Raw genomic sequence first — 12598 nt, 5'->3', positions numbered from 1 at the left:
TACAGGGAGTCCCTGAAATAAAGGGCAATGGGAGGGTTGTGCACAGTGGGGAGAATAGAGGCATACAAGGAGCCCCTGGTGTATGCAATGTGCTCAGCCTAAAAAAGAACTTGTGTGTCCAGTTCTGATGCCCACAATTCAAGAAGGATGTTGATAAATTGGAGAGGTTCAGAGAAGAGCCTCAAGAGTGATTAAAGGACTGGAAAACATGCCTTATAGTGAGACTCAAGGATCTCAGTCTATTTAGCTTAAATAGACGGTTAAGGGGTAACTTCATACAGTCTGTAAGTACCTACATGGGAAACAAATATTTAATAAAAAAAGAAGGAGTACTTGTGGCACCTTAGAGACTAACCAATTTATTTAAGCATAAGCTTTTGTGAGCTACAGCTCACTTCATCGGATGCATACTGTGGAAAATGGAGAAGATCTTTTTATATACACACAAAGCATGAAAAAATATCTCCTCCCACCCCATTCTCCTCCTGGTAATAGCTTATCTAAAGTGACCACTCTCCTTACAATGTGTATGATAATCAAGGTGGGCCATTTCCAGCACAAATCCAGGGTTTAACAAGAACGTCGGGGGGGGAGGGGGTTAGGAAAAAATGACATCTTCATCATCTGGACCCATGGAAAAGAAGCCCTTGAGGAATTCCACCATGATTTCAACAATTTCCATCCCACCATCAACCTCAGCCTGGTCCAGTCCAGACAAAAGAGATCCACTTCCTGGACACTACAGTGCTAATAAACGATGGTCACATAAACACCACCCTATACCGGAAACCTACTGACCGCTATTCCTACCTACATGCCTCCAGCTTTCACCCTGACCACACCACACGATCCATCATCTACAGCTAAGCTCTGCGATACAACCGCATTTGCTCCAACCCCTCAGACAGAGACAAACACCTACAAGAGCTCTATCAAGCATTCTTACAACTACAAAACCCACCTGCAGAAACGAAGAAACAGATTGATAGAGCCAGAAGAGTTCCCAGAAGTCTCCTACTACAGGACAGGCCTAACCAAGAAAATAACAGAACGCCACTAGCCATCACCTTCAGCCTCCAACTAAAACCCCTCCAACGCATTATCAAGAATCTACAACCTATCCTGAAGGATGACCCAACACTCTCACAAATCTTGGGAGACAGGCCAGTCCTTGCTTACAGATAGCCCCCCAACCTGAAGCAAATACTCACCAGCAACTACATACCACACAACAGAACCACTAACCCAGGAACCTATCCTTGCAACAAAGCCCATTGCCAACTGTGCCCACAGATCTATTCAGGGGACACCATCACAGGGCCTAAGAACATCAGCCACACTATCAGAGGCTCGTTCACCTGCACATCCACCAATGTGATATATGCCATCATGTGCCAGCAATGCCCCTCTGCCATGTACATTGGTCAAACTGGACAGTCTCTACGTAAAAGAATAAATGGACACAAATCAGATGTCAAGAATTATAACATTCATAAACCAGTCAGAGAACACTTCAATCTCTCTGGTCACACGATTACAGACCTGAAAGTTGTGATATGACAACAAAAAAAATTTCAAATCCACACTCCAGCGAGAAACTGTTGAATTGGAATTCATTTGCAAATTGGATACAATTAACTTAGGCTTGAATAGAGACTGGGAGTGGCTAAATCATTATGCAAGGTAACCTATTTCCCCTTGTTTTTTCCTACCCCCCCCAGACGTTCTTGTTAAACCCTGGATTTGTGCTGGAAATGGCCCACCTTGATTATCATACACATTGTAAGGAGAGTGGTCACTTTAGATAAGCTATTACCAGCAGGAGAGTGGGGTGGGAGGAGGTTTTTTTTCATGCTTTGTGTGTATATAAAAAGATCTTCTACACTTTCCACAGTATGCATCCGATGAAGTGAGCTGTAGCTCACGAAACCTTACGCTCAAATAAATTGGTTAGTCTCTAAGGTGCCACAAGAACTCCTTTTCTTTTTGCGAATACAGACTAACACGGCTGTTACTCTGAAACCTGTAAATATTTAATAATGGGCTCTTCAATCTAGCAGAGAATGGTATAATGTGATCCAATAGCTGGAAGTTGAAGCTAAGCAAATTCAGACTGGAAATAAAGTGTACATTTTTAACAGTATGAGCAATTAGCCATTGGAACAATGTACCAAGCTTTGTGGTGGATTCTCCATCACTGAAGTGAAAGATCGGATTTTTTCTAAAAGATCAACTATAGACAATATTTTGGGGAAGTTCTATTGCAGGAGTTATATAGCTACAGTAGATGATCACTATGGTCCCTTCTGCTCCTGGAATCTGTGAAGCAATACAGTTTATGACCTCCTGGTGCAAATCATAAATATACACATTAGAGACATTCTACTGGAATTACAAATCTCCTTTTTCCTTCCTTTACTTGATGAGGCATGGATGCCCAGTTTCCCCATCAACTGTTAAAGACATTACTAATAGCTTAAATAGCAGGGAATACAACTTTCTACTCTGCTTTAAGTATTATGACATCAGCTGCTGCAGAAGATGTCACATAAAACCCTGAACTCTGCTTTTGGGATATAAATAGCCTTCATACTAATCTTTAAAATGGTGGTAGTGCTACTTTTAACTCTACTGAAATTCTGTAAAATTGTAAATTAGACCCATAATTGGTGGTTTTATCTTTCTTTTAAAAAGAAGATACATTATGCCGGTTGTTAAAGTGCTAAATTTCCCATATTGCAGCCCTGTCCTCTGCTTCTTGGTTTGAGGCAGGGGCTTCTTGGGTTGCTCTAATTATCCTTGTGGCAGAAAAATCAACTGAGTCAAACAGAGCTCCAGCTTGTTAATCCTGTCTATTATGGTAGTGCCTAGGGATCAACCAAGATTGGGGTCCCTTTGTGCCAGGTACTGTACAAACACAGGAGCAGCTGTCAGTCCATGCCCCAAGGAACTTTAAATCTAGGTGGTCAAGACAAAGTGTAGGGGAAAGGGATTCAACATAGAAGCAGAGCTATCAATTATCAGGGGGTAACCGTGTTAGTCTGTATCCACAAAAACAACAAGGAGTCCGGTGGCACCTTAAAGATAACCTGCATCTGTAATTTTCACTCCATGCATCTGATGAAGTGGGTTCTAGCCCACGAAAGCTTATGCCCAAATAAATCTGTTAGTCTTTAAGGTGCCACCGGACTCCTTGTTGGCTTTAAGAGCTATCAATGTGATGGCAGCAAACGTAATATTAGCTCCGTGACTGTGGGATGGGATGGAGGCAAAAAGGAGATTAGCTAAATGGAAAAACAAGAAAAGGGAGGTAAGGGGAACAAATTGGGTGAGAAGAAGGAGCGGAGGATGGTATTAGGGACTAGTGTGGAATGAAGCTGAGGAAAAGAGACCCTTGGAGGATGGGGGGAGGGGAGAAGAGAGAGACAACAAACAGCCAGTGAGTGCAGCACAGAGAACATCAAGTAAAAACTGGAGAAATATGATCAAACCATCTGGTCTTGGCTACTTCTTCTGTACAGTTTATTTCCCAGATGCCATATGTTTAGGGAGAGGGGAAGCACAACATGGGTTCTCGTGGCGGGGGTGTCTCCCCAGCATAGTTCTGGATCCAGGGGACCATAGGCGCCGACTTCTGCTGGCGCCGGTGGGTGCTCAACCCCTCTCTGCCCCCGGCCCTCCCCGACTCCACCCCTGCTCCACCCTCCTATCCCTGCCCCGCCCCCATTCCAACCCCTTCCCCAAAGTCCCCGCCCCAACTCCACCCCCTCCCTGCCCCTATTACAACCCCTTCCCCAAATCCCCGCCCCGGCCCCGCCTCTTCCGCACCTCCTCTTCTGAGCGCACCACATTCCCACTCCTCCCCGCTCCCTCCTGGAACTTGTTAAGCCATGAAACAGCTGTTTTGAGGCGGTAAGTACTGGGAGGTAGACGGAGAAGCAGGGATATGGTGCACTCAGGGGAGGAGGCGGAGTTGAGGTAGGGCAGGGAGCTTCGCTGCTCAATTTTTCCCCATGGGTGCCCCACCGCCGGAGCACCCACTGAGTCATCGCCTATGCAGGGGATGTTGGGGCGGTGCAGTGGCCCTAGCAGCTTTGTTTGTAAGAGACAAGACTCCCCCTCCTCCTCCCTTGTAAGGAGCCAGCTTTGGGGTGCTGGAGGGGAAAACTCCCAGAAGCTTGATACTGCTTGGACTGGGGGCCTAGAAATCTGCCAGGTACTGGGAATGGAGCTAGTGGTCGACCCATAGCTACCAATGCAGGACCCACTCCTCGCCCCTTGCAGTAGTGGCTCTCTACTCCCACACCAAACAGACATACTTGACTGCCCAATTTTAAAATAATTCTGTACTTGCACAAGATATAATGGTGACGAGAACCACCCTTTCATGAGGTGCCACAGCCAATGTCACAATATTCCAAGAAGAATGAAGCGTACTTGTGGCACCTTAGAGACTAAAATTTATTTGGGTATAAGCTTTCGTGGGCTAAAACCCACTTCAACAGATGCATGCAGTGGAAAATACAGTAGGAAGATATATATACATATTTCTGTTACTGATAAACATATATTAGAAGAAATTATCTGCTATATGCTGAATCAATATAAAAATAAAACATTATGATTCTTTATAGATTATCTATTCTCTTTACTGACAAGAATCCATTGCTAAAGTGAAATAAGTTACAGGAAACCGTCTCGTACACAGAAACAACAAAAACCACACACAACTACTTCCTACTTTGCTCATCAGTGGGGTTTGAAACCAGGACCTTCAGTGCTAAAAGCATGAACTGATACTGTTTGAACTAAAGAACACTAACTGAAGTTCCACCTTGTATTTAGCTGGGATGCCTTTGAGTTTCCCAGGCCCGAAGAAGAGCTCTGTGTAAACTTGAAAGCTTGTCTCTATCGCCAACAGAAGTTAGTCCAATAAAAGATGTCACCTCACCCTCCTCATCTGCTCTATTAGCAGACAGTTATAGTAGAGCTTTGCTCTTCTGTAGATCAGCCACTAGAGATGACCAAATACTCAGACTCTTTTTATTAATTAGAATACACCTATAAGCTCCAACTGAGACAGGGCTCAGTTGCGCTTGATACTGTACATACATACAGTGAGAAAAGTCCCTGCTCCGAAGAGCTTACAATCCAAATAGATAAGAAGGTAAGTAAGTTTGGATACATATTTTCCCCACCACTTTTCAGTATTAAGATGATCAATTTTTAGTCATCCAGCAACAGCCAAAACAAACCGTTTTGGAAGAGTCCCCTCCCCCAAATCTTGAATCTCCAAGCTAATATTCATCAGTTTACAATGGAAATACTCACAAACTTAGCTGAATAATAATACCACCAATGCTGTGATCATTTCATTTGAGAGATTGTGTATTAAGACAATTACAGCCTCTTCATAAATTAAAATTAATCTTAAAATGTTAGCATTGCCTCTATTATTAAAAATCTCCACAATCTCAACAAAAACCAGTTCAGCAGTGTATTAACATGTTAAAACATTTAACAGCTAGTTTGGGGGTTGTTTTTTGAAAGGGTGATGAATAGACTTTCTTTTCACACATCATATGATGGTCTCACTGATGTTCTATAGCAGTGATTCTCAAAAATTTTCACAGACCACTTGAAAATTGCTGAGGGTCTTGGCAAATGATCTTTCCAAAAGTTGTTTGTACCATTTGCTAACTATTGTAATGCTCTTTGGATAAAAGCGCTATATTAAAAAAAACCTTAATAATTAATGTTCTTTTCCTCTACAAATAAAAGCACACAACTCATGTTTTAGTACCAGTAGTCTTACCTTTCTAATGTGATAAATATGCCCTCTCTCCCCTGCCGCAGCAGCCCCCGAGCTAGGGCTCGGAAGGAGAGGGGTCTCTCCCTCTCTCCCCCACCATGGCAGCCCCCAAGCTGGGGCTGGGAAGGAGTGGGGGTCTCTCCCCTGCTACATCAGCCACAGAGCTGAGGCTGGGAAGGAGGGCCGTTTCTCCCTGGCAGCCGCAGCCCTGAAACTGGGGAAAGTCACCTCTTTCTCTGGCCGTCGCAGAACTGCACGTCCCAAGTTCCCCCACCCCCTCTTCTCACCTCACTGCCCCCTCCCACCTACCCCCAATTCCCCCCAAGGCCACCACCTCACCACTGGTGTCTTCTCCAGGGTCCAGGCACCTAATCAGTGGAGCCACACCTGCACAGCTCCACTAATTAGGTGGTTGGCCCTTCATTCTCTCATGTGCGGCTGCCCAGGTGCGCACCTTAGAGGGAACTATCCGCAGACCACCTGAATGGAGCTCGCGGACCACAGTTTGAGAACCCCTGTTCTATAGCAAAGATTCTCAACCTTTTTTTGGCTCAGGACCCATTTGTAAATCTTGATGGCCTGTCATGACCCAGTAGATAGTGTTAGTGCAAAAAAATCTGTTTACTAAATAAATATTACTCAATATATACATTAACTTAATAAGTGCTAAATAAATGTAACGTGTGCTACAGCGGCAGCTTCTGCCCAGTCCCTGGGCCCAGCTCCCCCTCCTGATGTTGCAACCTCTGGGGGTCACAGCACTACTCAGGTTTGGATCAGCCCCCCCGCTGGACTCAATTTGTATGATTCATAGATTCCAAGGCCTGAAGGGACCATTGTGGTCATCTAGCCCGACCTCCTGTATATCACAGGTCACAGAACTTCACCAAAATAATTCCTAGAGCATGTCATTTGAAAAGTATCCAATCTTGATTTTAAAATAATCAGTGATGGAGTGGCATTGTGACTCGGTGCATCGGGTCATCATGCCACTCACTTAAATTTGGCCTGGTAGGCCTTCTGTCATCTCTACAGAGGGGCAGCAGACCTGAGCAACATGCATCAGGTCGCCAGGTCTCTAGTGGGTAGCCCAGCCCAATCAGCCCCACTGGAACAGAGTTGCAGCAACTGCCACTGCAGGATGAGTGTGGGCTGGGTTCTGCAACTACCCACTCCCTCCAAGAGCATGACCCAACTCTCACCTCTCCCTCCTCCCGACATGATCCTTTGACACATTCTGGTGACCCAGTTTTGGGTTACGACCCATGAGTAGAGAAACCCTGTTCTATACTGATGTGTCTCATAGTGTAAAAATAAAACTACTGAAAATACAAGGGTTGATAAGTGAGAACCGTTTATTCTCGATATCCCTCAAGACAGCTGACTTTTGAAAGAATGCATCCTCCTGTGTAAGTAAAAGTAATAACCTCTATAGTGCTGAGGTATGCAAAACAATGAAAGACTAGTTTAACAGTATTTTTTTTTGTTTAGCGCCAACAATACAAAATACAGACAATCCAGGCTACACCTAACACAAAGAGTTTTCACTGAACCAATGGTGAGGCATCTAATAAATCATAACAAGTTAAACACTGGTATGTTACGGGACAACAGATGTAATTTCCATGACAGCAAGCCATAACTCTAAAAAGGATCAAAGCAATTACTATTTCCCTTTTTTCTTCCCCTCATCCTCATCCCAACATAAGACTTATCACAACAGTAGAAATGAGTGAATTCATGTGGCTGCATGTGCACGTTAGGGAGACAGAGTACCGCCTCATGGTTTGCTTTTAAGTGTGTAAAGTACTAAGACTGAATATAACACCACTTCATATATGTGATGTATTAATAAGTTTTTCCTGAATGACAAGTAACAAAAACTTTTTACTGCTATTTATATTTTATCCTTTCCTCCTGTTTCTCCCCCTTCTCTCCCCCTCCCATCCCATTTCCTGTAGTTTAGTTTAAACCAAAGCCTAGAAAGCCAAAGGGGAGGGAGATACTGGAGAGGAGGAAGAAAGCGAACTTTGAAAGGAAATATGAATCTCTGCTTTCTAAAACACAGCATGGGAAAGGATTGTGACTACAAACGAGTGCCCAAGGCAGCAGCAGAATCCTGATAATACTGATACAGGGCATAGTTATCAACACACCATTAAACATCAGACAAAGTCTGGTTTTATTCATGGCTGCTCTATCAAGTTCTCATCATGTTGCTCTGAGACAGGAAAGCATATATGTGAAGTTGCAATCAGTGATTGGTGAGTGTAAGTAACAATACAAGAGAACACATGAAAAATACAGAAAAGCCTGGGGAGTGTGGGTAGGGATAAGCCTTATTGTTGTTTTTGTAACTCCCTCATTTCTCCATCACCCCAGTTGAAACTTCACTCATTTTCATCACTTTCTCTGACATAATTATATTTCTGTGATCCTGTTAGAAGGTTTACTGTTCCTAAACTAATAAATACTGCAGTACAAAACAACCAAACACGTGTGCTTAAGTAAATTCAGTTATTTAACTTATAGCAATGCACATGATTCAATACTTCACACAAACTAAATTCACCTAAACAACCATCTGAACTGCGATTTTTTTTTTAAACACAGTATTACCCACAGAAACAGGATAAAGAAAAGCAGCTTGCAGATGTTTTGTTAGTGGGTGAATGACCAAAACCTCAGCTATATATAATGTCTTACATATTGTTACTTGTGCATTCATATACTTAAAACACACAACAGCTCATACTGGAGAGACTGGGTTATTATTGCAGAAAGCCCTTTCATTCCCAACCAGAAGTGTATGTGCCAGATTAAGGGTTCCTTCCCACTGACACATCCAAAAGAATCACGGGGGAAAACAATGTAGTCAGTCATTTTCCACCCTGGAGAGACACAGCAGGCAGCAGAGCAATAAAGCGAGTGGCAGATTTATCTGCTTGCTTTATGTATCACAGAGGGAAGGGGAACTGCTCCAGCAACGAGGCTAGAGTCGCTAGTCAGCGAGCAAAGCAGAAGCGCCCTATGCAACATTGCACTAACCTCACACACAGCTTTACAACAAAGCAGTGTGCAGCTGCAAAGTTTTATGCCAAGGGGTCCTCCACTCAAGTCGTGATCTGAAGTTTGAGGAAAATACGTTGAGAAGTTACACCGTTTTGCCGGTTGTTGTTGTTTTAAAGAATTTCACGGGTTATAAGAGGCTTTAACTCGTTCCATCGCCCCTGACCAAACCTGTTTGTGGGATTCCCACTTTTTTGTGCTGCAGCTGTTTCCAGTACACCAAAGCCTATAAACTAGCATGATCACTGTATCCCTCTGTCTCTTTCTCACCCACGCACAACAATACCAAGCCCTCAAGGTCTCTTTCAACACTGCAGTTTCTACACACACAGGAACTCGTGAGCCCCCAAACTCCCGTCTCCAACTACCAGCTATGTCTGTTTTGTGGCTAGAGAAAACCACACGCAGAGAAGCTTGCCGCGTAAGTCGCCCCCACCCCCAGTTCTTCCCTGGTTTGTTAGTGGTGCAGCCAGGCTGCCCTCTGCCAGGGCTGCAGACACATGCAATGAATGGAAACGATCCCAATTGTTTCCCAACTTACCCGCCTGCCCCTTGCAACTTCAGTGCTGCTGCTCTGCAGGCTCCCGGGCTGGTAATCCCCGGTGCCAGGCGGCACGGGGCGCTGGAACTGGTCTCACTCCGGCTCCCCAGGCGCTGCCTTTGCCCCCACGGCGGCCGGGTTCCCCCACCCCCCAGTCGCACCCGGACGCCGGACCATTCACTGAGGCACGGGGCTGGGAGCTTAGCGCGGACCCTGCAGCGGGAGGGAGGGAGCGAGGAGGCTCTGCCTCGCCCAGGACCGGCCCACTTACACTGACGTCCCGCGCTCCGCCATCGCCTCCCCCAGCCAAGGCCAGCCACAGGCGCGCCTCCCGGGCTGGGGAAGGGGCGGAGGGAGTCCTGGGGAGGGGGCGCAGGCAGGATCAGGGAGGCGTAACGGGGCAAGGGTTTCCTAGGGGCAGAGGAAGCGATGGGGCGTATCACGGTGTAGGGGGCGTCCTGGGGGCATAGGTGGGATGCGGGTGCCCGGAGCTAGAAGGGCTGAAAGGGGGTCTGGGGGTGAGCTTGGGTAGAGAAGGTGCAATGACGGGGGTGTCCTAGTGTGGCACAGGGGGGCTAGTGAGGGGTAGAGGGGGAAGGGTGCAGTGGGGGTACCCTAGGGTAAAGGGGTGTACCGGGGGTAGGGGGGTGTCCTGAGGTAAAGAGGGTGTAGTGGGGGGGGGTAGTGAGGCGATGGGGGTGTCCTGAGGTAGTGTGTGCAATGGAGGGTGAAGGAGAGATGGGGGTACCCTAGGGTAAAGGGGGAGTAGTGGGGAGTGAGAGGGTCAGGGGGTGTCCCAGGGTAAAGGGAATGTAGTGGGGGGCTGGGAGGGTAAAGGGGGTTTAGCGGGGGGGCTGGGAGGGTTAGGGGTATCCTAGGGTAAAGGGAGGCTGTAATGCCCCCTGAGGGGAAGGGGGCGTAGTGGCGGTTGAAGGGGGACGGGGTGGCCTGCAGAGGAAATGCAGGTTCATTGGGAGGCTCAGGGGAGAGCACGGCGTGCGGTGCCCCAGGAGGCGTTTAAGCGCAGCGCTACCAGCAGCCCCTGGGCTCTCGGCGGGACGGCGGCGCACGGGGCGGAGCCAGCCTGGCAGACAGATGGAGCTGAGAAAAAGGCTGCGCGCCGCGGGGTTTCAGGACTCCCAGGCTCGGCCTCGCCCACTCACTGGCAGCGTGCTGGCGAAGCGCTGCAGCTGAAGAGAATCAGTCATTAGAGAGCAGCCTGGAGGGAGGAAACCTTCTCTCTGAGCTGGGACTTTCTAGAGAGTTCTCTCCCACCCCTGCTACTTTTCAGTGCCTAATGCAATTGGAGGGGTTGCCTCCCTGCCAAACGCTGCTCAGAGAAGGGTGACAAATCCTTGGGGTCCAGACCTGGGTGCTTACCTAGGAGTAACACTGAAGGAATTCGTGTCCTCGCTCGGGCTGCAGAGCACCCTGAGGCAGCAACACCAGAACAGTTTGTAGAGCTGTATGCGGAGCCTGCTACGCGTTGGTCAGTTTTTTTTAAAAAGTAACTTGTAATTAAATGTTGCAAAGCATTTTGGCTACTATTATTAAGAGTTGGTTCTGGACTCTACAATAGAAAGGATACAGAAGACTCAGTCCGCGCCCAAATGGACAATGCGATCTTGATTACCTTTACTACGCTACTGATATGTAGCTCACGAAAGTTCATGCTCAAATAAATTGGTTAGTCTCTAAGGTGCCACAAGTACTCCTTTTCTTTTTGCGAATACAGACTAACACGGCTGTTCCTCTGAAACCTATGAAACTGTGTACAAGAATAAACATATGCAGTAGTGACTGTGTGCAAGATTGCTTCTTAAGTATGCACATAGCAACGTGCTAAGCTCTTTTGGGTGTAAACAACAGTAACCCAGTGCAAGGCTATCATATTTTCAAAGGATCCTCAACCTGACCTCCATTTATGCAATGATGACTTGCTGCACAAGTGACAGAACATACCTCTGCAAAACCCATTTGTTCTTGATTTGTGTTCTATTTGTGCATGTAAATATATATATTCTAGCATTTGCATATGATTATTCATGCACACCGAGACAATGTTTATAAGTATAGCCCCAGTGACTGCTGAGAGAAAAAGAGAGTTATGAGCTGCCTTATGTATCTCAATATAGTGTTAACCCTGACACACAGTGATGACCATTTAAATACCGACATTAGATTCATTCCTCCTCCAGTTGGCATTGTTGAGAGTTTTGCAATTGACTTCAGTCGGTAGCAAGATCAGGTCTAATATTAGCTATTTCACTGCTGATCAGTTTGGCACAAAACTAATTATTTCTTAAAACCTATTTTGTAAAGAAATTTTACACCCCCCATACAGTGAATACATGGTTGATTTATGCTACTATAGTTATGTTGCTATGTGATGGCTGAAGTGTTAGAGAGGCTACCGCTGACATTTTGTGCTGGCATTCAAAGTCAGTGTGAGCTTTTCTCTCACTAATTCCACCCCCCCCCGTGTTCTCTCGCCCTTTAAAATCTTAACAGAATATTTTCCAGTTGTAAAGAGGAGCCTAATTTTAAAGAAACTATGTCAAGATGACAGCACTTTTTTCAATAACTTTGCAAATCTTTTGTAATTTCCAAGATTTTTTTTGTCCAACGCCAAGCACGTGCAGTCTGACCACTAATGACAATATTCAAAACTCTTGAAAATATTTGTAGTGAAAAAGTTGTGTGGGGGTTCAGTCTAGGGTGACCAGATGTCCTGATATTATCAGGATCGTCCTGATATGAAAGGCTTTGTCTTATATAGGCAACTATACCCTCCTGATTTTTCACACTTGCTGTATAGTCACCCTCATTCAGGCTAATACTTTATACCACTTTAAAATAATTATATGCTGTGCTATTCATTAACTATTGTGCCCATAATAATGGCAACAACATATGGAATGTAAATTAATGTAAACCAGATTATATTTTATAGTAAACGTTTTCATGTGAACAAAAAAAAAAGGAGTACTAGTGGCACCTTAGAGACTAACCAATTTATTTGAGCATAAGCTTCCGTGAGCTACAGCTCACTTCATTGGATGCATTCAGTGGAAAATACAGTGAGGAGATGTATATACACACAGAACATGAAAAAATGGGTGTTATCATACACAGTGTAAGGAGAGTGATCACTTAAGATGAGCTATTACCAGCGG

The 12598-nt window shown here is 45.5% G+C and overlaps 1 protein-coding gene across 9 annotated transcripts in view; it reads right to left on the bottom strand.

Moving 5' to 3' along the window:
- The window catches only part of LHFPL2 (LHFPL tetraspan subfamily member 2), a 193145-nt gene extending 183190 nt beyond the window's left edge, over window positions 1-9955 (bottom strand). For 8 of the 9 annotated variants that reach the window (XM_048851154.2, XM_048851150.2, XM_075128515.1 and 5 more), the window contains exon 1: window positions 9423-9955. The gene's annotated coding sequence lies outside the window, so the exon portion shown is untranslated. Of the gene's footprint in view, window positions 1-8860; window positions 9229-9422 lie in introns of those variants that run through there. The other variant, XM_075128516.1, reaches the window with a different exon arrangement.
- Between the last annotated feature and the right edge of the window lie 2643 nt (window positions 9956-12598).

Source organism: Caretta caretta, chromosome 5 (assembly GCF_965140235.1).
Source record: "Caretta caretta isolate rCarCar2 chromosome 5, rCarCar1.hap1, whole genome shotgun sequence".
Lineage (NCBI taxonomy): Eukaryota > Metazoa > Chordata > Testudines > Cheloniidae > Caretta > Caretta caretta.
The sequence above is the reverse complement of the archived record's forward strand: the minus strand, read 5'-3'. Positions and strand labels throughout refer to the sequence as shown.